Source organism: Zalophus californianus, chromosome 9 (assembly GCF_009762305.2).
Source record: "Zalophus californianus isolate mZalCal1 chromosome 9, mZalCal1.pri.v2, whole genome shotgun sequence".
NCBI lineage: Eukaryota > Metazoa > Chordata > Mammalia > Carnivora > Otariidae > Zalophus > Zalophus californianus.
Window position 1 is genome coordinate 125,125,259 of NC_045603.1, and position 25,019 is coordinate 125,150,277.

The following is a 25,019-nucleotide window of genomic DNA, read 5'->3' on the forward strand; positions in this document are numbered from 1 at the left end:
TCCAGCACATGTCACATTGTACCGCATGGATCCGGTAAGAGATCTCTCTCTGTTTGACTATGTTCTGTGTGCGTGTGTGTGTTCGCATGTCCCTTGTGCTTACATAGTATCTAGCATTTGGTTTTCATCTGTGAACTTGAACTGAACTGAGTAGAGAGAAAGAAAGTAATTCATTTATGCCTTATTTAAGAATGAGGGGCGCTTGGGTGGCTCAGTCGCTAAGCGTCTGCCTTCGGCTCAGGTCATGATCCCAGCGTCCTGGATCGAGCCCCGCATCGGGCTCCCTGCTCAGCGGGAAGCCTGCTTCTCCCTCTCTCACTCCCCCTGCTTGTGTTCCCTCTCGCTGTTTCTCTCTCTGTAAATAGATAAATAAAATCTTAAAAATAAAATATTTTTAGTGATAAATGAAGAAAGCAGTGGCTACATACATAAAATTCTCATGTCTACAAACTAAAACTAAAGCATGATGTATTTTTTAAAAATAATTTTCAGAAGGTGCAACATAATGGAAAACTGCCCAGATTTCAAATAGCTGTCCAAACATCCAAGGATCAACTAACTGGGATATTTATTTGGAATTACTGCTGCTACATAAGCCCCCAAACACGGTGGGGAAGAGGGATGCTTGATTTTAGTTTTGTGTGAAGGGTGCTAAATAATAAAAACATTTAAAATGGATGCCACGTTTAAGGAACTTAACTTGCAACACTGTAAACATCAAACAACCATTTGAAATTTCTCATGAATAGAAATCTAGCTTTACGCTTCAGGAAAAAAAGCTTTCCCCTTTAAATGGCAAGTTAGTCCTAAAAGTGTCCAAAAGTCACATTGTGGGGATAGGATAGAAAGTATCACCTGGGAGGCAGTTAAAACAAATCTGACCAACCAGTGCACTGTCTGGTTTGTGAAAAATCAGATAGATCATAGTGAGGGGTGATTCAGTGACCAGCCGAGACACAACACTGGCCAAAGTGCAAATTCGCTACACTTTTCTGAAAAGCAGTTTAACAGTATGTATCTAGAGTCTCAAAATGTTACTTTGCGGCTGGGGATCTGTCTTAAGGAAATATTTAGAGACGTAAAATTTTTGCACAAAGATTTCATTATGGCATTATTGGGACTAGCAACCAAAATATCTCAGAGTATGGGAAAGTTTACATGTATAATGGAACAATTATGCAAGCGTTCAAGTTCTACTTTCAAAGACTAATGACACAGGAAAATGCTCTTATTATAACTTCTGAAAAAGCAAAATATGAAAGTGTATTGTAAGTACTATAAATTTTATGGAGAGCGCATTTATCTACATATAGGTAGAGCTTAACTCAAAATACTAAAATGTTATGTGTGTCTTTGGGTGGTAGAAGGAGCCAAAATAGATGATTTTTTTTCTTTGTTACAATTTAATGTATTTTCCAGGGCAAATTTCTGGGTTTTTTTTTTTTATGCTTATCTATTTTCATTTATAACCAGTAAAAGGGAGTAAAATGGGAAAAGATCAATGATACCAGTATAAACTTATCCAAGGCTTATACTAATGCCACATGTAAAATAATAGAATATATATTTTGAATCCTCCAACTAAAACACACAGACAGGCAAAGACTCATGAACTCAAGAGTTATTTCAAATTCTTCTTTATTATCACAGAGTTGCTAATTTCCCGTCATGCCTAGAATTGATAGGTTCGTGTGCAAATATTTCTGACCAAATTACATGTCTTTGCAGTGACTATGGTCCACTTTGATTGAATTCAAGCTGTTTCACCAAGTCCTTAATGGACTGATCTTTGCTAGCTGAAGTCCTGGAGCCCAATGAGAATTTTGGAAAAGGTTCAGCACTCCGAGTAATTCTTATCGAAGTCCAGTCACACAAGGACCCAAATCCCACTATCGAATACACTCTTGTGTGAGGTTAGGCGTGCAGATGGAGGATTGCCAAGGAGACATTTTGTAGGAAACTGTCAGAAATTATGAAATGTGGGTCGTCATTTATAAGCGAAAAAGGGGGATCAAATGAAATAAGGTTTAAGTAAAGATAAACCACGCAAGGACAAAACCATAAAAAGAACCTTTTTAAAAGAAGGTTAACAACGTCTGGCAGGTTAGGAGAAAGACAATCAGAAAAGATGAAATAGCATTATTAAAGATTCAATAAATATTTATTGGCCATCCATTAAGTGTAAGACCCTGTGCTCTCAATAAGAGAGAACCCCACCCTCACTTGGAGGCTGCGAAGCAACAGTGATGCCTTCATTCATTCACTAAGCTGACTATGCATCAGGTGTCACGCGAAGCCCTTAAAATCTCTTATCTCAGGTTCTCGCTAAATCGCTGCCGGGGTTGATACATAGGAGGAAGGTGAGGCCAAGAAAAGTGAAGACACTTAAAGTCATAGAGCTGAAAAGTTGCGATTTGAACCAGTCTGCTTAGAGAATGCCAAATATTGATCATGATATTTGAACAGCACTTCCTAGAGAGTTCTGTTAGAATTAAGCAGAAGAGTTTAGCCTATGATTACAATGATAGCTACCCTACTTGGATGATTACTACATGCCAAGCATACGTAGTCCTCGGGCAGAATTTAGAGGTCTGCTCGTCTACATTCTCTCCAACACCACATCTATCCAACTATCTAGGTAAAACCAAAACAACAACAACAACAAAAACCCAAGGGTCATCCCAGATTCCCCCTCACCCACAGGGACTTGGTTTCCAAATGCCGTAAACACCACCACTTTACCAGCTCCTTCCTGCCTCCTGTCCAGCTCTTTATCCTCAAAGCCACACCTGAGTGCAACCACCACCAACCTCTCTCAGGGGGATCACAGTAAGAGCTTCTAACCTGGTCTTCATGCCAGTCAGCTCTGCCTTCACTAAGCCTCTTTCTTTATGTCTTTTTGTCTTTTTTTTTTAAGATTTTTATTTATTTATTTGAGAGACAGCACAGAGGAAGAGAGAGAGAGAGAGAGAGAGAGTGAGCGAGCACACGAGCAGGGGGAGGAGCAGGGGCAGAGGGAGAGGCAGGCTCCCTGCTGAGCAGGGGCTCAATCCAGGACCCTGGGATCCTGACCAGAGCCAAAGGCAGATGCCTAACCGACTGAGCCACCCAGGTGCCCCCAGAGTGTTCCTTCTAAAACACAGATTCAAATAAGTCTCCCCTGGAGTCATCCTTCCAATCTTTAGAAACAAATCTGAACCTGGAACCTGGAAGAGCCCTCTGAAGCCACTCTGCTCTGGCCATGTTCAGCCGCCTGCCCTTCTCTGGGCTCAGCATGTTCACATGTCTCGAGATCCTTGAATGTGCCTCTGCCTCTTTTTCCTGCGCTTACAAACCCAATCCACTATACCCTTTTCCTGTCCTGGCTAACTTCTGCTGGGCAATGGCGGGGTCGGGGTGGGGGGGAAGCTTTTGGCATCACGAGAAGCTTTTCCTGATGCTCTTCCTTGTTGCCCAAGCAGTCTGGGTCACATGCCGATTCTAGGTTCTCTTCTAGCCCTCAGACTTTTACTTTGAAACTCACTTCCTATATTAATGGTTCATGTCCCTCCCTCACACTCTGCCCTCCTTGAGGGCAGAGTCCATGACTCCTCTGCCAGTCCTCAGCCATCCACTGTGCCTGGCCCATGGTTAGTACTTAATTAACATTCATATGCTTGCTTGTTTTGAGCCAGCCTTCTTCAGCAAAGCATTTCAGGGAACTCGCACAAAAGACACATAGAGTGAAGAAAAAAAATATTAAAGCCGGAGCAAGGAAATTATAAATCAAAGTAGAATAAGGACCAGAAAGGAGGAACAGGTTAATAGTTGTTGGCAAAGGGCTAAACAAATTGTCCTGGGATATTTATTTATTTATTTTATTATTTTTTTAAAAAAATATTTAATTTATTTATTTGACAGAGAGAGATAGTGAGAGCAGGAACACAAGCAGGGGGAGTGGGAGAGGGAGAAGCAGGCTTCCCGCTGAGCAGGGAGCCCGAGGCGGGGCTCAATCCCAGGACCCTGGGATCATGACCTGAGCTGAAGGCAGACACTTAACGACTGAGCCACCCAGGCGCCCCTGTCCTGGGATATTTATTTAATCAATTTCTGACTACAGATAATTCTGAGATCATAGCACACCCCTTTTAGGGCCCATCACATTATTTCCCTAAATCAAAACGGCTAAAAAGTATTATTAAAAAGCATGGAAAATGGTTTCCCGAAGGTTTTTGGGTTTGGGATTTTGAAGCCATGTTTGTTTTTTACAACTTTCCCTTTATTTTTGCACGCCAAGCTCTCAGAAGATAGGGAACATGCCATTTTCGCATATTCTTCTGTACCCAGCACAATACTACCTAGGAATACATAAGTTTGTTTGTTTTTAACTTTCCCTTACTAATAAGGGCAAGATTCTTTTTTTTTTAACTTTTTTTTTGTTTTTGTTTTTGTTTTTTAAGTAATCTCTACACCCAGTGTAAGGCTCGAACTTACAACCCAGAGATCAGGAGTTGCACGCTCCACCGACTGAGCCAACCAAGCACCCCAGGGCAAGATTCTTGAGCACATAAATACAACAGCAAGCAATTTTATCTTAAAGGACATTTCCTATTTCAACTGGTAGAAGCCAATTATAAATCAGAAAACTAAAAGCACTTGGTAAAATTAGTACAGGTGATTCATGGCAGTAGCTCTTTACAAGGAGTAAAACTGGATGATGACTCGTAAGGCTAATTTTTCGAATATATCGACTCTCCACACTAATTTCTTTTTAAGGCAGTTTAATTTTAAAACACTTTTCCTTGAATTACAGAGAGCTTTTCAGTTGCATGAGTCAATATGTATCTACAAGGTGTTTCCCACAAAATCACCTCAGGTCCTTTATTTTGAAGACCACACAGTAGACCCGTTTAGACATGCCTTTCACCACCCTGCTTGGCTAATTCAGAGTTACGAAGAATCAGTTCTGTGTATGTCCTTTCACGTTGTCAGGCCTTGCCTGTTTGGTGTAAAAAAAGGATATGCGGGACGAGCTGAGAGCCACTGCAAGGAGAGCGAGCCTGATTCTGGCCCACCTTGTCTTGGTCTAGTGACTTCCGGAACATGATCTGCTGTATGAGAAAGGCCATGCCATGCTTGATGAAAAGGAGAGGCATAGATGTAATGAGCTTCTGTTTTGATAACTTCTCCAATTCCACCCCCACACACGGACAAGTCGGTACCAACTGTGCGACATGAGCAACTGGCAAGAAGTAAAGGCTCGGTAAGTGTCTGTTCAGCCCATGAACAGTTTTTGTTCTATCCACCTTCAATTCCACACTGATGAAATGCAACGTCAGCCAAAATATCATGAAGATATCAGCCTCTGATATCTTCATGAGCATCATGGCCTCTTTACAGGCTTGTGACCAGCTATTGTTATTCTCCTTGAAATATTAAGAAGAGCCACTTTTATAGGTTTGAGGGGAGAGCTTGGACTTTAAATTCTCAGAGCCTAGGAAGGTAACATAAAGATATTTACTTTCCAGGCATCTGGAAATTTCACCTGAGGACATTTCATTTCAATGTGGCAAATAGTTGCTAAGGATCTAGTAAGTCCAAAGGAGGATACTATGAGAAACAAAGATAAAAAAGGAATAATCTTTTCACAGGAAGCTGAAGAGCCCCCAACACGGTGCCTGGCACATGGTAAGCATTCAATGGAGGGGTTGATATTTTTTATATATTGGTGGGACACCTATGATATTAAAGTGAATGCAATAATGTTGGAAAAGAGGTACAAAGCAAATGTTCTGGGAAGATGCATCTGGATAACATTCACCGGTACTGGAAGTGCTGGGAGGGCTTTCTGGAGGAGGTAGCATTTAGGCAAGGCTGCAGAAAGAAGATTTTTACAAGGAAGCATCCCGGTGGCATGGGCGACGAAGGGCCTGTTTTAGGATTTGTAAGCAGACTGTAGAGGTTCATACACAGGATGCATGGCAGGTCCACAGTGAAAGCACGACGCATGCACTGGGCCCAGAGGAAGAGACCTGTGTTAGGATGGTAATTAAATGGGCAGTGTGAGGATAGGCTGAATGCTGGAGACAAGAGGCCAGGGGAGGAGTTAGGAAACTAAAGCAATTTTCATTGTTCCTTGGGGATTTTAAGAGCCAGCGAACCACATTTCAGGGCAAAGGAAGCCTGGAAGAACACGCTCCCCCACCCCCAACTTCCAAAAATATTCCCATGGTAGCAGTGTAAAGTACTCTTCATAATCATACTATAAAACAAAATGTTGAAAAAAAAGTAAAGTCTTAAAAGTGGACTATAAACAGCATGACTTGAGTAATTTTCGACCTATCAAAATGTGTTATTTATTGGTGGGAAAACATTAAATCAAAATATTTGCAATTAGAAAGTTCACAGTAATTTGAACTCTGCACTCTCGAAGCCACAAGATGACCACGATTAATAAAACATCGTAGGAAGGTCTTCATAAAACTCTGACTGTTTTGAAGCCCTAGCTTTCTATATTGCTGGTTTCATTACCTTCAAGAAATTATGGAATATCAAAAGTATTATCTACAATAATAATGCTGTGTGTTTCTCTGAAGAGCTTCAGGCACTGTACATACTTTAATTAAATCTCCTAATGTCCTTGCGAAGTTGGCAAGGGATCCGCAGAAGGTGAGTCATCGAAAAGTAGCCAACTAGAAGACTGGACCAGAGGACCTACTTTTAGGTGAAACCCACTTTTATTACTATTGTTCCCATTTCACCAATGAGGAAATGGAATTATTATTCAGAGAAGGAAGATGAGCTATCCTCCATTTTCACTAAAGGCAAAATACACTGCTCTAGGCTCTGTAAGCAATTGCTGGGAGACCTTTAAAAATAGTACAAGAATCATGACCTCTGAGGTTCCTCCTTTGAGAGCCAACCAACATTTATTAATCAATACCTAAAATGTGCACCAAAGAGAATACACATTGCCCCTTACTTTCTTTCAAAATAACACAAGACAAGGATCCCAATTTATCATGACATATAATCTCTTAGCTTTAATGGACTGGTTGACCAGTAGTTCAGCTAAGTTCTTTCCATAGCTCCCTTCTCTATATCCCCAAGCTTCCCAGGCAACAAGAGAAAGAAGAGTGGGCACTGGTCTTTAGGAGGTAATACTGGGAGTAGATCTGGTTGGGTTGAAGGCACAGTACAAATTGCAGAGCTAGACAAAATTGAAAAGAGTAGAAAACAGAGCAAGTCCTGACTCTTGGTTCTACCCTTAGGATAGTGGTATAGATTCAAAACCCAAGAGGGTGAAAAGCAAACATGCATGTAGTTATCATATAGGATCTTGTTTATAAACCAACTCCACTTCTAATAAAGGAAATGAAAGGGCTCATGCCACTTTACCAAAACATGATGCCACTGTCTCAATCTAACCACCTCCTGACATCCCAGAAATGCAGTCATGGCTCCAAAACAGAAATCCCAGTTTGAAAAAAAAAAAAAAGTCATGAAAAAGGTAAATGCTGTTGTTTTAGGCAATAATTTCATATCACGGAGGTCTTAAAAACAAATGAAAATATGAATAATGAAATCCTATGGCAATATTTGGTTGTAAGATGGTTATATTGATCCAGACTATGCTTAAAATTGTTTTGTTTCTCATAAAAATGAAAAGGGAAAATCAAAAATTTTGATGAGAACTGTGGACTCTCAAGTTGGGGGAAAATGTCTCTAAAAGACAGCCTTTTTAAATGGAACTAGGGAAGAAGGCAAGATGACAAATTTTGCCTAGTCCTAAAAAAGTCTGGCACCTGACACAGAAACCTCTTTTTTGGGAAGACTAGTATTCGATGTACTAAAAATAGAATAATAAATGGCTTAGTTCTACTCCGGAAAGCAGATTTACTACAATGGGATCAAGGGCAAATCTAGTAACTTCATGGGTCATAGAGCAATAATCTCTCCTTCCCAATCTTTGAAATGGCAGGGGGAAAAATGCTCTAATGGAATTCTCTAGATTAAAAGACTCACCAAATTAGGAAAATTCTCTATAGCCAAACATCACATTTTTAATTAACCAATCCCTAGTCACATATCTGTATTTAAATATAAAGGGAATGTAACTGCTTATGTATTTTCCCCATTAAAAATAAGGTGCCCTAAAAGATCTAGAAAGGTTTGTCTAGTGCTATATTTTTGAAGTTTATTTTATTTTTTATTTATTTTTATCTTTATTTTACTTTTTTATTTTTTTTATTTTTTTAAAGATTTTATTTATTTTATTTGAGAGAGAGAATGAGAGAGAGAGAGCACATGAGAGCAGGGAGGGTCAGAGGGAGAAGCAGACTCCCTGCTGAGCAGGGAGCCCGATGTGAGACTCGATCCCGGGACTCCAGGATCATGACCTGAGCCGAAGGCAGTCGCTTAACCAACTGAGCCACCCAGGCGCCCTTTATCTTTATTTTAGAGAGAGAGTACATGCGTGTGCATGAGTGGGGTTGGGGGACAGAGGGAGAGAGAGAATCTTAAGCAGGCTCCACGCCCAATGGGGAGCCCAACGAGGCGCCAATCTCATGACCTTGAGATCATGACCGGAGCCAAAATCAAGAGTCCCGCGCTTAACCAAGTGACCCACCCAGGCACCCCAATACTATATTTTAATTTGGCATCTCAATCATTACTGTCACCTGCTTCCTAAGAATTCACAGAAAGCATGTCTTTTAAATATTATCCAACACAAGTATTTATCTATGTATTTATTTACAGTTATGGAAGCAAAAGTTTCCTTTTACTGCAGTTCTGACCTATTTTAATAATATTGCCAGTGTACCAAAGGACTATAATCTTAATCTCTTCTTTTGATAGATTTATATTTGTAGCTTTAATAATTTCAAGAAGTTCTCTAAATAAAAAAGACATTTTTAAGTCAAATTACAAATCTGCTTTTTAAAACACATCAAATTATGAAATGCATCTAAATAAGGTACAGGTTTTTTGTTTTTCTTTTGTTTTGTTTTGTTGTTTAGTAGGCTCCATGCCCACTGAGGAGCCCAACACCAGGCTTGAACTCATGACCCTTAGATCGAGACCTGAGCTGAGATCAACAGTCGGACACTTAACAGCCTGAGCCACCGAAGTGCCCCTAAATAAGGTACAGTTTTGAATTTAGATAATAGCTTTAAAGTAAAATCAATAATTTATTAAATATTATAACAAATATCTTTAATTAACATATATAAATTTCAGTTAATGTTAAATGCTATTTGATCTCAGAATTTTTGAGCAGAAAGAGACCATGGAGATCATCAAATTTGATGACTTCATTTTTAGCTGCAAACACTAATGCTTGATCTTTTGAAGGCAGACAGCCCAGACTAGAACCAGTCTCCCAACTTGTCAGGCAAATATTTCTTTTCTTTAACCATGCAGATATTTACTATAAACATCACATTACATTATCCTGTGTCACTTAGTGTGGAAGTACTATTCAGAGGTGACATCACTCACTGGCCTAAGGAAGAAGCTACAATTATCTAGGACCAGAAAATCCTATCCCAACTCCACTGTTGATTGGATGACATCAAGCAAGCCATTTAATTGTACAGCAGCTTTCCTCTTCCTAATTAGAAAAATAAGGGCTCCAGTAATTTAGACTTCCCTACTTAAATTGGTTATTGCAATAAGTAGTAATAAAAATAACTCTAAAGCATACAGCATATCTAAGTGCAAACGAAATACTTAATAGCAAAAACTCATCTTCACTATATTTAAACCAAGGAGTAATAACCACTTTTAGTCGTAATTAGGAGGGGGATATATTAGCTGTTGTGTGTCCTTATAACATCTGAACAAGCTAATGCAAGGGTATATCTAACAAGTTCAGTAGCTTCTAGTTTTTCATAATCTTTCTCTATGTGGACCTAAGCCAGATAGTAATTATTAGTTGAGAATAAACGAGAAATCTTTGACTTCTGAAATGCACCACTTTCCTAACAGAGAGAAGTGTTAACAAACTACCTGCAGTGTGGCTAACAGAATCAGAAAGTTTTACTATAGAATCATCCTGTAACTGATATATGCAGAGTATAAACCCTACCAAATACTATTCCCTCACAATAAAATATCCTTTCCTGGGTGACACGTAAAATCATCCAGCCTGAGCTGACCTTTAAAAGACAAATAAAAACTTATCAACCAGATTCTCTTGGATAAAAAATAGATCTTGCAACCGGGAGGGATAGAAAGAATGAATAAGTAGGCTTGAAAAGCATTGTATAACACAAATTTTTGTAGAAGAAAATGTATCTACTTTGCAGAGAGAATAATCGGAAAGAAAATACCCGAAGATACTGATACGGGTCATTTCTAGGGGACGGAATTTTAAAACATTCCTTTTTCTTTTCTCCTTCATGTTCTGTTTTAGAACATGAATTAATTTTGTTGTATTTTTTAAGAGGTTACTTTTAATGGAAAAAAATGCTGGAGTCTCTTGTGGGGAGGCAGTGAGGGACTATCATGCCCACTTCAAGACTGAAACAGGAAGGCTTGCAATGTGAAGTGGTGGTCTTGCTAGAAAACTGGTGGGACCCGCCGTCCTCATGTCCTGATAGTGGTTTTGGGTAACGAGAGCCAGCACACACGGAGAAAGTCTGGAGAGGCCACTTTGCTGTGAGCTTCCCACACCCAGGAAGGACTGAAGGGCAGAGTTGGGAATGGTTTCTCGCCATCCTCAGCTCTTGCCTGGCATGCATCCTTTAGCCACGATTTCCATTTCTGGATGGTAGGTCTCCGTCTTAAATTTAAACAAGCATTGCTTTCGGTGTTTAATTACAATTTAATGGAAATACTACTCGCATTCAAATTAGCTTTTAGTTTTCGCATCACAAGTGTGCATGCAAGTTATTGTGTCATTATAATCTCATGTTATAATGGCTTCATAATGCAAGTCCCTATAGGGTTGAATTAGTAGTTTCCTATGGTAATCGCCCATCACTATAATATCATAATCACATAAGCACAGTCTCCACATGCCTCCACTGCAATCATTTTGACATTGTAAGAGCATTTTAATAGTATTAGCAGAGATTCTCCAGAGAAATCATCTCATTGTCACTGCATTACCATATAAGATTAATTGTGGTATGAAAGCCTAAAAAAAAAAAAAAATAAGATGATGCTCAGCAATAAAGCATTTCACTTTTCCAAAGGTCACTACATTTTGCACTAAGGTTTGTGACACCACCCTTCATTGAAGAGACGCCCTTCCACACCATGGACATTTTTTTTTTGTTTTGTTTTGGTCTGTTTTTCTTCTTGTTTGCTTAGGATTCAAACTAACAGTCATCAGTTAGTTTGTGCTAGAGAAAGAAACAGCCGTAGTCCCTGTCCTCAAGGAGTTAACAATTTAATCAGGTTTGCAACCAGTTATATACAGCATATAGGTCGAAGCAATTAATACCGTCGGGATTAGCAAAGTACTTGCAGGTAACTGGCATGAAGCAGATGTGAGAGCAAACCACACAAGGTGTTCCTGCAGAGACGTGGTTGATAATTATAAAGGGTTGAACCTATTAAAACAGAAGGACTGTGCGGCAGAAACCGAACGCACGTTATCAGGGTTCACAAGAGTCTGGCAGGCGTCTTCGTCGTCACTGAGCCTGCGCAGGAGGGCCACTTAGTCACCAGTCGTGGACACGGACGCAGCCCCAGCCCCAGCCCACGGAGCAAGCAGAAAGCACAGGTGACTGACCAGAAGTGCCTGGTCGGCACGCATCTCTCCGGCTTTGAGGGGGAGAGTGGAAGCCGGACCTTGTTGTTTATGGCGCAGAGAGTAAGCAGAGACCATCTACCGAAGCATCAGATCGAGGGCCAGCAAAAGGAAACGCCTGCTCAGAAAAGCACCGCCTACCCCCTAATACTCTCTCTGGGTCGAAGCCACCGTGTAAAACGGCTCCGTTGTGTCACTGACAAATGGCACACGCTGCAGAGACGGACAGGGTATTGTGTTCCCGTGAGGGGCCTCTAATGCTCTGGTACTGTCTGGGGACACCACGGGAGAACTGCAAACGGAGGATCCTAACTCTCAAGAAATCCTTCAGAGTCTAAAGCGAGTCTAAATCCTCAGGGTCAGACGTCCCAGCCCGCATTCAGCACCCTGCGGGGCCCATGGCGTGCACCGGCTAAGCGCTCGGGATGGATGGCTGAGGAAATTCATATGACTGGAAGGAGCGCGCAGGCTTCAGAGCTGCCGTGGGTCTGCTGGGGGCTACGTCCGTTCCGATAGCACTAACAGAGGAGGAATTCACAACTGGCAATGTCTCTTGTATTATTCAAGACTTGCTTGCCTTCTGGTTCTGGTAGATCCTGAGCATTCGGAGGAGTAATGGTTGCTCATTGCCCTTTTCTTAAATCGTGTGGGCCTCGGAGATCTCAGAACTACTCAGTGGCTCCGTTTCCGAAAAGAAGTAATACTGCTTTTTAATTGGAACACAATGAGGGTAAAGATTGCTCTCGAAGTGCTCAAAACGACTTTTACCAACAAGCTCTGGAGCAATATAAACTTATTACATAAACAAAATTAGCTGTCCTTCCTTTAGAAGTTATTTTTAATTTCTTAGGTAAAGTCTATGGCACCTGCTACCCTATTCTTCCTTGAGTTCTTGTTCAGGCATCCTATGTAATTATAAACTCTTCCAGCTCATTCTTCACAGTGACATCTGCCATTCTGAAGTGATATCAAAATTTACTTTTATTGCCTTTGATTACCAGTGTTTATTATTATTTGCTTTGTCATTAGACATACAGAGGAAAAGTCAAAAAATCAGGGATGGGATGTTTAAATCCAAATGTCCTCCCCCTAAGAATACAAGTTTTATTTATTTTGCAAAATATATCTTGAGACTGCTTGGAAAAATGTCCTCGTTTCCCTCTCTCATTCAAATGTTTTAAAAGGCAACAGAAAACAGTCCTGATAATGTTCAATAGGGTTAATCTTTTATTTGATATAAACAATAGTCAGGAGCTATTTAATATCTGGAGTGCCACCAAACATTAACGCTGAACTGCTATATTTCAAAAATGGAAGAATGCACACAGATGGGACCACAGAGTGCTCTTATGAACACGTCACTATTTCCCCGACAGGGAGAAATGCTACCACTTCACCAACAGCATAAAGGTTTCAAAAAGTTGATATGACCAAAGTGGGTCTTTGGGCCAACGTAGCATGTGAGCCTCAGCTTCCTCCCAGATAAAACAAAGGAGTTCAACAAGGTGATCGCCAAAGTTCTTTCCAGATACAAATTCCATGATTCTAGGCAAGAAGGCAGTAAATGACCTCTAACCGACCTCTGCAGTGGCTCCCCATGAGTTCACCTTGTTTAGACATTAGATAAATGGGGATATTAAGGTAGGAGAAAATCAGGCAGAACATTTCTATACAAGAAACGAGAAACCTATTGATACTGTTCTAATTCTTTTTCTGAACCATTCTCGAACAAACTATATGACAGTATTTACTTTACTATAAACTTCAGATTATTACTAACAGATGAATGAAATAAAAATACCTCACAACCCATATTATGACTTTTTTTTATTATTGCTCTCTATACTGCTTATGACTAAAATAGAGGCTAGAATAAAATAATCCCGGCTCTATTAGCCCTCAAATAAATGACGCTGAGTGTCTAAGCAACTGAAAACTCTCAGCTATTTCCCAAAGAACAGCTAAAATGATCCATTATGTGCATATATGTGTATATGTATATATATATATATATATATACTTATACACATACATATCCAGTGTTCACTGTCTAATTATCAGCGTGCAAGTACAGAGACTATTCTGAAAATTGTTTTGTGCCAACTTTACAGCCAAGAATCATTTTATGTCTTAGTGGACAGTGAGGTAAGTAAAAAAAAAAAAGTTTTTTTGTCAGTGTTTTGAGAAGGTGTGATATATAGCCCACTGGTGGTTCAGACCAATTTTAGGTGATATATGGGCATTTAAGATGTCTTAAACACGTATTTATTTTATTTTATTTTTTTTTAAAGATTTTATTTATTTATTTGTGAGAGAGAGAATGAGAGACAGAGAGCATGAGAGGGAAGAGGGTCAGAGGGAGAGGCAGACCCCCTGCTGAGCAGGGAGCCCGATGTGGGACTCGATCCCAGGACTCCAGGATCATGACCTGAGCCGAAGGCAGTCGCTTAACCAACTGAGCCACCCAGGCGCCCAACACGTATTTATTTTAATGTGTTTTAGAATAAAAGTAATAAATGTTGCAAGCCTCTGATTTTATGGATATTATTGTTTAGGATGAAGCTTAAGTAAAAAAGTGGGTTTAAAGAAAAATATTAAGTAATTAGAAAAGGTAGTACCTGGGCATAGCAAACATGCTTTATTTTATTTTTTTTAAGATTTTATTTATTTATTTGAGAGAGAGAGAGAGCGCGCGAGTGGTGTGGAGGGGCAGTGGGAGAGGAAGAAGCAGACTCCCCACTGAGCAGGAAGCCCAAAGAGGGGCTCGATCCCAGCACCAACTGAGCCACCCAGGAGCCCTGCAAACATGCTTTAAAAACGATAGGAGAATGAATCAAATTTGAACAATTTGATAAATATTAATGAGTGATGAATTCTTTCATTCTGATAAATATTATGCTGAATTTGTGAAAATTAAAAGGCATTTAACATCTCTACAATATCTTGTAACACATTTATTTTCTCTGGCCTATTAAAGAGCTAACTCCTGGTCTGGGGGTAACATCCTCCTAACTCATCAGAAATATAATCATGACTTCTAATTAGGCAGAGAAAGCTGTCATCCAATTTTAACTCTCAGACCTTTTTGTTGGTCCTATAATTGTTGACGTCACTTTAAATGATGTTGATTTAAAGATATGAATATGATATATGGTGTCAGGGCACCTGGGTGGCTCAGTTGGTTGGGCGTCTGCTTTTGGCTCAGGTCATGATCCCGGGATCCTGGGATCGAGCCCCATATCGGGCTCCCTGCTCAGCGGGGAGTCTGCTTCTCCCTCTCCCTCTGCCACACTCTCTCTCAATTAAATAAGTAAAATCTTTAAATAAATATGATAATGTGGTGTCAAGAATATAGATGGAGACATTATGGTCAGACATGGTACAGCTACTGAGGAAGTTCTCCAATTTTAATACAATAAAACTCTGAGGTTGAATACATCATTCTTCGTATAGAAATGCATATAGATAAAGAAACTTTCCTTTCTGCTAATGCTATAAAAATCATTACATTATATAAGAATAATTAATGAAAACTTATTTTACCGAGGTATTCCTAACACAAAGATAAAAGTAAATAAGTGAAAACAGGTTCACAAAAAACTACATCATCCCTACATAACGCATTGTGCAAATTCCATATAACAAAACCTTTTACAACTCTGATTTAGTCTATCAAAAAGCAAAGGAATTTAGAAATTAATCCTTTTGACATCACCGTAGCAAGAATAAGTAGTAGCAAAGGTCCAGGAAGTGTCCCTAATGCTGGAAACTGTATATGTTCTTTTATACATTTTAAATCTAACAATGAAATGAAATTCAATAGACAAAAAATAAACTATATAGAATCTTCACAAAGATCATTTTAAACCTGGATCTCTTAGCTTGAAATATTTTGGTCTTTCTACTGAAATACACTGATAAACAAAAAGTGAAAAAAGAATGTGTGGGAGGAATGACTTATGTCAAAAAGGGAAAAAGGGGCACTGCAATGCAGGTTGCAGGAAACTCCACCCCCCCCACCCCCTGGAACACCCACCAGATCAAATATGGCTGTAAGGTCAAAGGCTCAGTAATGTCAGTGCTAAAAACAGCAGATTCTTTACTTCTAATACCCTAAGCTGTTCCAAAGTATTTATATAGGACAAAGAGGAACACCTTAAAGATGAACCTCTCTGAATGAAAACATGGGGGGGGGGGCAAGTTCAAAGCAACCCAGAAGCCAAAGGGAATCAATGTCAGGTCTTTGACTTATGCAGAAATGTGAGTGAGACTCGAGAGAGAGGCCCAGGTCAGTCCCTAATCCTACCTGTGGAAGCTTCAGGAACTTGGATGGGCAATGGCAGTGGCAGGATGGAGACAGGGCTTTGGAGTAACAGTCCGTGAAGTACACTCAGCAGAGATGTTTTCTTGCCTAGTGGCAACCTGGAAAGACCCTTCCTGCGGTAGCAGAGGACATTTTTATAGAAAGTACTAGGCAGAGGGCATTCACCAGGCATGGTGCATTGGAAGCCAGCACCCTCTTCTTGAATTTGCGTGTGAAATGGACTTGTGCAACTGTAAATGGAAAGTGTCTGAAGTTAAAGACTCAACTTGGAGAAAATGCAGCCTGAGCAGCTCTATGACTTGTAGAAAGGCAGACTCATGAAGTGATAGATATGCCATACACCAGGGAGTGATAAATGAAAACGTGTCAAATTATCTAGGTCAAAATTAGCAAAGACTCTCTTGTAGCCTTTCTGGATAAGAGTGTCAACAATACTTTTCTATGGAGTGATTGGTAGTAAAAACCACACTCTACTTACACATGTATTGTCTTACATATGCATGCATAGCTCATTATTCAAATGTAATTTCTCCCTGAAAACATGATGGGTACCAAAGTTTGCATTGCAGGAGGTTATGTATTACATTCGTTTTTTTTTTTTTTTTTTAGTTATTTCATTTTAACTTTTAATGTCTGCATTTTCAAAAGCTTGCATATGTGGAGAGAATAGTATAATGAACCTCTAGGTATCTATCACCCAGGTTCAACAATAGATTCCAATAAAAGAAGTTTTTAAGGGGAAAATTAATGTTTCACAGCTCATTCAAAACCACCAACCAGTTATTCCAAATATTACTAATATATTCTTATGACCCATATAACAATCTTCTAAGGATTTCTGGCAATTAATTAACTGCAAAAGACATTTTTTAGAATTAAAAAAAAACACAATTATTCTATTCTGAAGGCATACTGTAAAGCTTTCCAGAAACAACTCTAGGACCCACAGTAGATGTAGACAGGTGATAGTCAAACTGAGGTATTGGATGCTTTCACATTCCCAATATTTTTTCTAATATAAGAGCTTTACTAGCTTCTTATGCTCATCATCTCTCTTAGACATTTTCAGTTGATGACATGAAGGCAACAATGTGCAACACATTTAACAATGTGAGCACAAGATGTTGCCCTCTAGGGGGGAGAGCTGAGCTATAGGACCACAGTGTCCTCTACGTGCTCTTGCCCTTTTTGATGGCACAATATGTGGACTGATATTAGCAAGTTGTTGGTTCAAAGAGGAAATTCTGAGGAAAAATATTGGTGAGTTATAACAAATATCTGGATGGTGGTAGTTCAGATGGCAAGGTATACTTAATTATGTATATTTTATGTTAACCACTTAATAAAGTACATAGGATTCATGTAATCATGTTGCTACAATTTTTATCTAATTACTTCATTGTTTTAAGTCACAAGCAGAAAGCTCTCCTCCAAGTAATGTTAAGAAGTTCCTAGGCTGAGTAGACCCTCCAAAGACTTGTAGTCATCACTTGGTTGCTCAAATTTGATAATCAATGAAAATAATTCCAAAACTGGTAGTTTCCAGAGACCATTATTATTACAGTTCAGTAGTATGGACTGAATTGTGTCCCCCCCCCCTTATATGTTGGAGTCTTAACCTCCAGTACCTCAGCATGTAACTGGGTATGGACATAAGGCCTTTAAAGAGGTAATTACATTAACTACATTATGTAGTTATGAGCAGAGATTAGGAAACACAGACAAAGGGAAGTCCATGGGAGGACACACGGAGGAGCCAGCTACCGGCAAGCCAAGAGAGGCCTCATAAGAGACCAAATTTACCAACACTTTGATCTTGGTCTTTCAGCTTCCAGAATTGTGAGAAAATAAGTATCTGTTGTCTAAGTCACCCAGCTGGTGATATTTTGTTATGGCAACCCTAGCAAACTAATACCATCAGTAATGGAGGTCGCCTAATCCAAGCTACAGAGGTGGCCTTTAATTACACCTGGGGGGATCTGGGTCTACAGAGTAGAAACTTTGTTGAAAGGGCTGGCCAGGCATATATGATTCAATCTGATGCTTTGTGACAAATTCTGATGACAATCAGGTGTATGAACAAGAGATATTTATTTCAGTTATTTGTCAGGGTATAATAGGTAGCTTGCTAAAAAGTTAAGCAGATACCACACAAAGATGTTGTAGCAGGTGTATCATGTGAAATACCCCTGAACTGGGGGCTGGGCTTTATATTTCCTCCAAACCTTAGAGAGCAAGACTAATAACATCGAACTTTTCAGATATATAACGAATATAATAGACAAGACATGTAGAAATGTGACATTATAAACATGATAACTTGAGCTTATGAAAATAATTTAAATATTTCAAAAATCAGGGGGCACCTGCATGGCTCAGTCAGTTAAGCATCTGATTCTTGATTTTAGCTCAGGTCATGATCTCAGGGTCGTGAGTTCAAGTCCCGCATCCGGCTCCACACCAGGAGTGGAGCCTGCTTAAGATTCTCTCTCTCTTCATCTCCCTCTGCCCCTCGCCCAGGCTCTCTCTCTCTCTCTCTCTCAAAAAAAAAAAAAATCAGTACATATATAATTTTGAAAATAGTAAGCCATATTAAGAAATCATTGTCGCTACACAGTAATACTAAGGGGTTTTTGGTTGCAGTGGACTTGGAATTACACAAAGGAGCATTATATTCACAACAACATTTACCAATATTCTCCTCAAAGTGCTTTTCAAACACTAAATAATTACCCAATTAAGCCACTGAAAGATAAGCTGTTATTACTCTGGATTTAGTGAAAAGGACTAATAATTACTATTTTAACAGTTTCTGTGAAGAAAGTCTCAATGTTTACCGAACACAACTATGAGAACACCCCATCCATTTAGTGAGTAGGGAACAGAAAAAAGACAAAAGGTTGATTAGTTAAGTGAATTCAGGGAAAGACAGAGTTGATTAAGAACTAAGAACCATGACCGTGAAAACAGAGAACTTAATATGCAAAGCGATGACCAAAATTGGCAGAAGGCTATTTATGAATCCTGCCAATATTCAATGTTGCAGACTGACAATGGAGAATCTGTGGTCATGCCCTCAACAACATAATTCATCACACTGGTGCTTGGGGCAGTCATGTCCAAGCAATTTATCATCATCATATCACTCATCTGAGTAAGAGAGGGGGAGAACTTTGATTGTTAACCTCTAGGGAGAATGGATTTATAGCCAACATCCCTAAGAATGCAGCATGGCTCTGCCCAAAGCAAAATGTTCCGTGCTTCGCTTCTGTTTAATTCAGAGTAGAAGTGTGAACACATTGCCTCCGGGACATTCAGAGCAAAACCTAGGTCTAATGCTCTTAGCTCAAAAATAAGATAGCCAGGAAACCATATTTAAAATCATCGAAGCTGCTTTAAAAAAATGCTTATGGATGACACATTTCAAATGCCCTTTGGTGACAAGATCATTTCTGAAATGCATCCATGGATAATCACATTTGGGAAGAATCATCATCATCTTTTTTTTTTTAAGATTTTATTTATTTATTGGAGAGAGAGAGAGAGCATGAGCAGGGGGAGGGGCAGAGGGAGAGGGAGAAGCAGACTCCCCGCTCAGCAGGGAGCCCGATGTGGGGCTCGATCCCAGGACCCCAGTATCATGACCTGAACCGAAGGCAGATGCTTGCCTGACTGGGCCACTCAGGCACCCCAGCACTGAGCCTTTTTGTATTTTACATTTTAACAATGGCTGCCCTTACAGGGTGTAATTAAACACCTGAATGCCATTTTGCCCCCTTTGATTAAAATCATGAAGCTGAGTTGAGCATTGTGGAAACAAGTATGCCTGCTGTCTCCCCAACAGCAAGGGGAGCATTACTCACTACAGCAAGCCTTCCCTCTTAGGCTTCCATGGTGTCTGGTAAACTGGAGATCAGTAATCTCTGGACACATGTGGCTCAGCTCTTACCTGAGTCCGATAGTCAGGATAGGCTAGTTTCTGCTGTGGTAACAAACAAATCAACCAAATCTTGGGGCATAAACATAACAAAAGCTTATTTCTAGCTCTCACTACCTGCCTAACACAGGTCAACAGGGGGCACTGCTCCACGTCCTCCTGTCACGTCCAAGCTGACAGAACAGACACTATCTAGAAAATTGGTGGTCACTGTCGCGGAGGGAAAGAAAGTGTGACAGATCTCTCACTGGCTCTTAAAGCATCTACTCAGAAGCGACATGTCACTCCACTTACATTTCGTTGGCCAAAGCAAGTCACATGGCCATGCCTCGCTGGAAAGGGACAGAGAGACGGATATGACTCGCAACTCCCATGCAGAGCAGGCAGAAGCATGTGGACTCAGGCAGATACTGCTTCACGAATGGGCGCTCAGAACCACAGAGCCAGTTTAGGCCAGGTGGCCAGGTGGGAGCAGGTATTTTATTTTTCTCCTTCTTCCTTTATTTATTTATTTATTTTAAAGTGAGGGAGGATGTCTACGGATGAGAGGCTTTTTTAGAAAAAATGAAAGTCTTTTTAGAAAACCTTGGACTACTGAAAATATACCCTAGAGAACATTTGGTGTGTAAAAAATATATTCAACCATCGTAGGTCCTTCTATTACCAGTGAAGTTCGTAGGGCTACTGAGCAGGACACAAGGCATTGATTCTCCCATTGTTACTGGATGGCTCACTGGGCTATTTAAGACATTTGAGGAGAAAGACTCCTCATATGGTAAACGCTATAAGCATATGGAAGGAAGAATGGGCATTTTCCAAGGTGGGTAGTTCTTCCTATGTTATACAGTTCATTATTTTGTCTTCAAGCTTAATTCCGAGAGTGACCTCTAAAATTCTTACTTAGGGCTCTCTACCAACGATAATACTAGACCGAGAGGACACTGAGGATGTAGATGTAGAGTTCTCAAGACTAAATGTTCTAACCTATATATGTGTTCTCCTTTCCTCTGTTCTTATCTGGGTCAAAATTTAACTACTCACACTTCAAACTACATTAAATTGCATTTTTTTTTTTTCAGAAACTCTTTTCCCTTCAGCCATATTCAAGTTATTTTCTGCCCTACATGAAGAAGGGGAAACTTGCCCAGTGAAATCTGACCTTCAGTTCCGTCACACCCAGACCGCACACTGTGCCGGCTCTCTTGCCACTCACTGGCCATCCTCCATTGCTGGGTCTTCCTCCACTGACCTCTAAGCATTGGGCTCTTGGGTCCTGGGTCCAGGTTCCTCTGCCCGTCTCTACCTATATTCTCTCCCCGGGTCCTGTTATACACTTGCAACAGTTTCATATATGTCATTAACGACTCCCCAGTAATTATCTGTAGCCCAGATCTCTCCGTGAGCTGCAGTAGAATATACTCACCAGCCTATATGACATTTCCCCTTGAACATCCCATAGACCTTGGGGTAAGGCAGATGCTACAATGGCACCCAAAAACTCCATCCTTCCTGGTATTCACACCCCTGTGTTGTTCCCCTCCCTGCCCCCCGCCCCCCCCACACACACTGCACCAGGGTTGGTCTTTGTAATCAAGAGCAAACAACAGAAGTGACAGTATGCTACTTCTGAGATCAGTTTTTTTTTTTTAAAAAGACTGGCTTCTACCTTGGGTTCTCTTTCCCTCTTGGAACATTTGCCCTGGGGGAAGCCACATCATGAGTAGCCCTATGGAGAGGTCCATATGGTAAGGAACTGAAGTCTCTGGCCAACAGCCAGCTGAAATCTGTCAACAGCCATGTGAAGAAGCGGGCTCCAGTCAAGCCTTGAGATGAGCATAGCCCTGGCTGATGGGTTGACTGTAACATTATGAGAGACTCTGAGCCAGAACAAACCCAACCATGCCATGCCCAAATTCCAGACCCACAGAAACTGAAATAACAAATGGCTGTTGTTTTAATCTGCTAAATGTTAGGGTAATTCTTTAAATGTGGTAATAGGTAACTATTCCACACATCACAGATTTAAAATGCACCAAATGGAAATTTCCATCTCCCCTACCCCAATTCCCAATTTGTTCTTTCCCTGGCCTTCCTCTTCTTAATTAACATCTACATCTGCCCAGTTTCTGAGCCAGCATCCTGAGAAACATCCTTGGCTTCTCCTTATCTTTCACTACAACCTCCCATTCATCAGCAAGTTCTACAGAATCAAAATCCAAAGCATTTATCAAATCCATCCCTACAACAAAATGGATTAAGAGCCCACTTTGCATAAGGCACAGCATCAGGTGCTGGAGAAACAGCGATAAATAAAATATGCCAACCCCACCCTCATGTAGTTGACATTCTTACAGGAAGGAGTAAAGAATTCATAAACAAAATATATAGTACGTCATATGGGAATAAGTTGTATGCAGGAGAACGAAAGGAATGGAAGGATGGGAATGCCAGGGGGTTCGAGGGGTGTTAGAATGTTATTTTAACTATGGTTGTCAGGAAGGCCCAACTGGTAAAGTGGCAGTTGAAGATTCCACATTCTCTGGCTCTACCGCCGCTACCTGAGCCTGAGTTCCCACCATCTTTCGTCTGGGCTACATCATAGCCACCTCCATGGCGCTCCCCTGCCCACAACCCTTCAGGGGCTTCCCATTGCTGTTAGATGACAATCTGGAGAGCTTACCAGGCTGCACAAAGCCCTGCATGACCTGGTGCCACCCTGTCTTCCAACTTCATCTTGAACCAGTCGCCCAAGCTCCAGTCACAAAGACGTTCTGGCAACTTCTAGAACATGCTAAGGTCCTTCATGGCTCCATTGCCCAAGCAGGTCCCACTGAAAGTAATGAACATCACCAGGTCCTTCTCATCCTTCTAAATCAGAAGGTCTTGGTGAGGACTCCTTTTTGCCACCACAGGCAAAGGGCCGCGCCCCCGCCTACTCCATTTTCCTTTATCACAGCCCTCTGTTTACAAGTTGTAGCTGTTGGTTAATTAATTAGTTTGTTGGTTGTTTCTTTGTTTCTGCCTCCAACCAGAATATAGACTCCTAGAGGCTAGAATCCTCATCTGTCCTGTTCTGTATCATAGCAGGCCCAGTGCATGTCCAGCTATACAATACACATTTGTTGAATGGATAAGCCAATCTTTCCTGACCACCCTGTAATTTTGACACCAAGTGTAACCAAAAATATCATTAAATGGTAGAAGCAGAATCTTGTTTTCACAAATCTATAGGTTTTTCGATGTAGTAGAGACCTAGAGATCAATTACTCTTATGTGCCAGAAAAGATAAGGAACTTGTACAAAGTCGCAGACCTGGAATCAGAAACAGAATTAGGTTCCACTCATGGGTCCTCAGAGTTCTTTAAGCCAGCCACCTTGCTTCCTGCCCCCCTCTACCAGAGTACCTTTAGTTCCTGTAGGACAGGGGCAGACTTGTGAAAAACACAAATACAGGGTGGCTAAGTGGTCAGAGCACAGGTTTTGGAGTTAGACATGAATTTTTTTCTAAATTTCCCAACAGTGTGGCTTACCCTTCTGTGCCTTACCTTCCCCCTCTGTAACACTAGAACTGTCATAGAGCAGTGTTAGGGTGCACAGAGCTCAAAGAAGACCCCTGGTGATTTGCTTTTACTAACTGGCATAAATACACACACACACACACACACACACACACACACACACACACACACATAGGTTTGGGTATTCCTATTATGACTCTGAGATCAAGGAATGGAAATAAAATGCATTTTGCTCTTTTATGCCCCAAATCTATATTACAGATATTTTAGGAACTTTTATAACCATAAGACATCTAGGCTCCACAAATGAAAAACATAATTTCATAAAGTAGCAAGCTGTGAATTTTGTGTTCGATTTATCCTCTTCAAAATTAAGTTGCTGCCTTGCTATCAAGTGCAAGTTGTCTAATCTCTTTTTCTTTGCAGTGCGCACGGAGATTTCTTTTTAAAGGGAGTTTATTATTTCCAGAACTACATCAGGCCTTTAGGATAACTGCTGTACACCCCTGCTGCAGAAGCTCTCCTCTCTATAAGTGTGTCCCCCTCGGAGGTGTCATTGCACCCGAGGCATCTTCACAAATATCACAAAACTGAGGCTGTAAATACTGCGCTCTTACCCACAAGGCAGGCGCACCTAAGTGTGTTTGGAGTATCGTTATGATAGAAGAACCATGAGACGGTAAAATAAAGGGCAAGGCCGAGGCCCAAAGCTGAGAGGTATGACTTCAAAGCTTATCAAAGGAGAATGAATATGCAAGAGAAGCCCCCAGCCCAGCGCAGCTGCCGGAGAACAACTTCGGCGCATTTCTGTCGAGCAACACTGAGCTCGCGCCACGCAGGGCCCTCGGGCCTCGCTCCGCGCGGGACTCTCGGCCTCAGGTTTCAGGCCAGGCTTCGCTGGACTTTAGACTTTGGGGCTACCAGCTGCTTCTAAGCCCAGGCCAGGCTCCTGGGCTTCGCGCGGCCTCGCGATCCCGGTCTTTGCAGCTTCCCCTGCACATCTGGGGGAAACGCAGCAGCTTGCCAAACCTCCCTTCCCCAGGGGCACCTCTGCGGGGGCCCTCCGCAGGGATTATTAATGCGAAAGGACCCCGGCCGCAGCGGCTCCTCGCGGACCTCGCTCTTCCTACCCTGCCCACGGCTCCAGCGCCCGCTCCGGCTCCCGCGCACCTTCCCTCCGCTCGCCGCGCGCAGCCTTCTTCCCCGGGACCCTCAGCAGGGCCAGCTTGCCGGGCCTTCAACGTCCCCCCACTCTCCTCCCCCTTCACCCTCTGGCTTAGTTTATTCCCCGCCCCGGGGTCGCTGGGCCAAGTTCCGCAGGGCCCGGGCCACGCCCCAGCCAGCCCTAGGTCACGCCCTGCGTGATGCCACGCCCCATCTGGCCCTACGCCACACCCAGCGGGGCCCAGGACCCGCCCAGCCCGCCTCCAGGCCAAGTCCGCAAGCCGTCCGGCTCCTGGCCTGCCCTAACCTTGGAGCGGGCAAAGAGCTGGTAGCTGC

At 41.4% G+C, this 25,019-nt stretch overlaps 1 protein-coding gene across 3 annotated transcripts in view; it reads right to left on the reverse strand.

Annotated features, from left to right (window-relative positions):
* PTER (phosphotriesterase related) overlaps positions 1-24,782 on the reverse strand; it is an 87,956-nt gene extending 63,174 nt beyond the window's left edge. For 2 of the 3 annotated variants that reach the window (XM_027594841.1, XM_027594839.2), the window contains exon 1: positions 24,650-24,770. The gene's annotated coding sequence lies outside the window, so the exon portion shown is untranslated. Of the gene's footprint in view, positions 1-24,649 lie in introns of all 3 variants that reach the window. The other variant, XM_027594840.2, reaches the window with a different exon arrangement.
* Between the last annotated feature and the right edge of the window lie 237 nt (positions 24,783-25,019).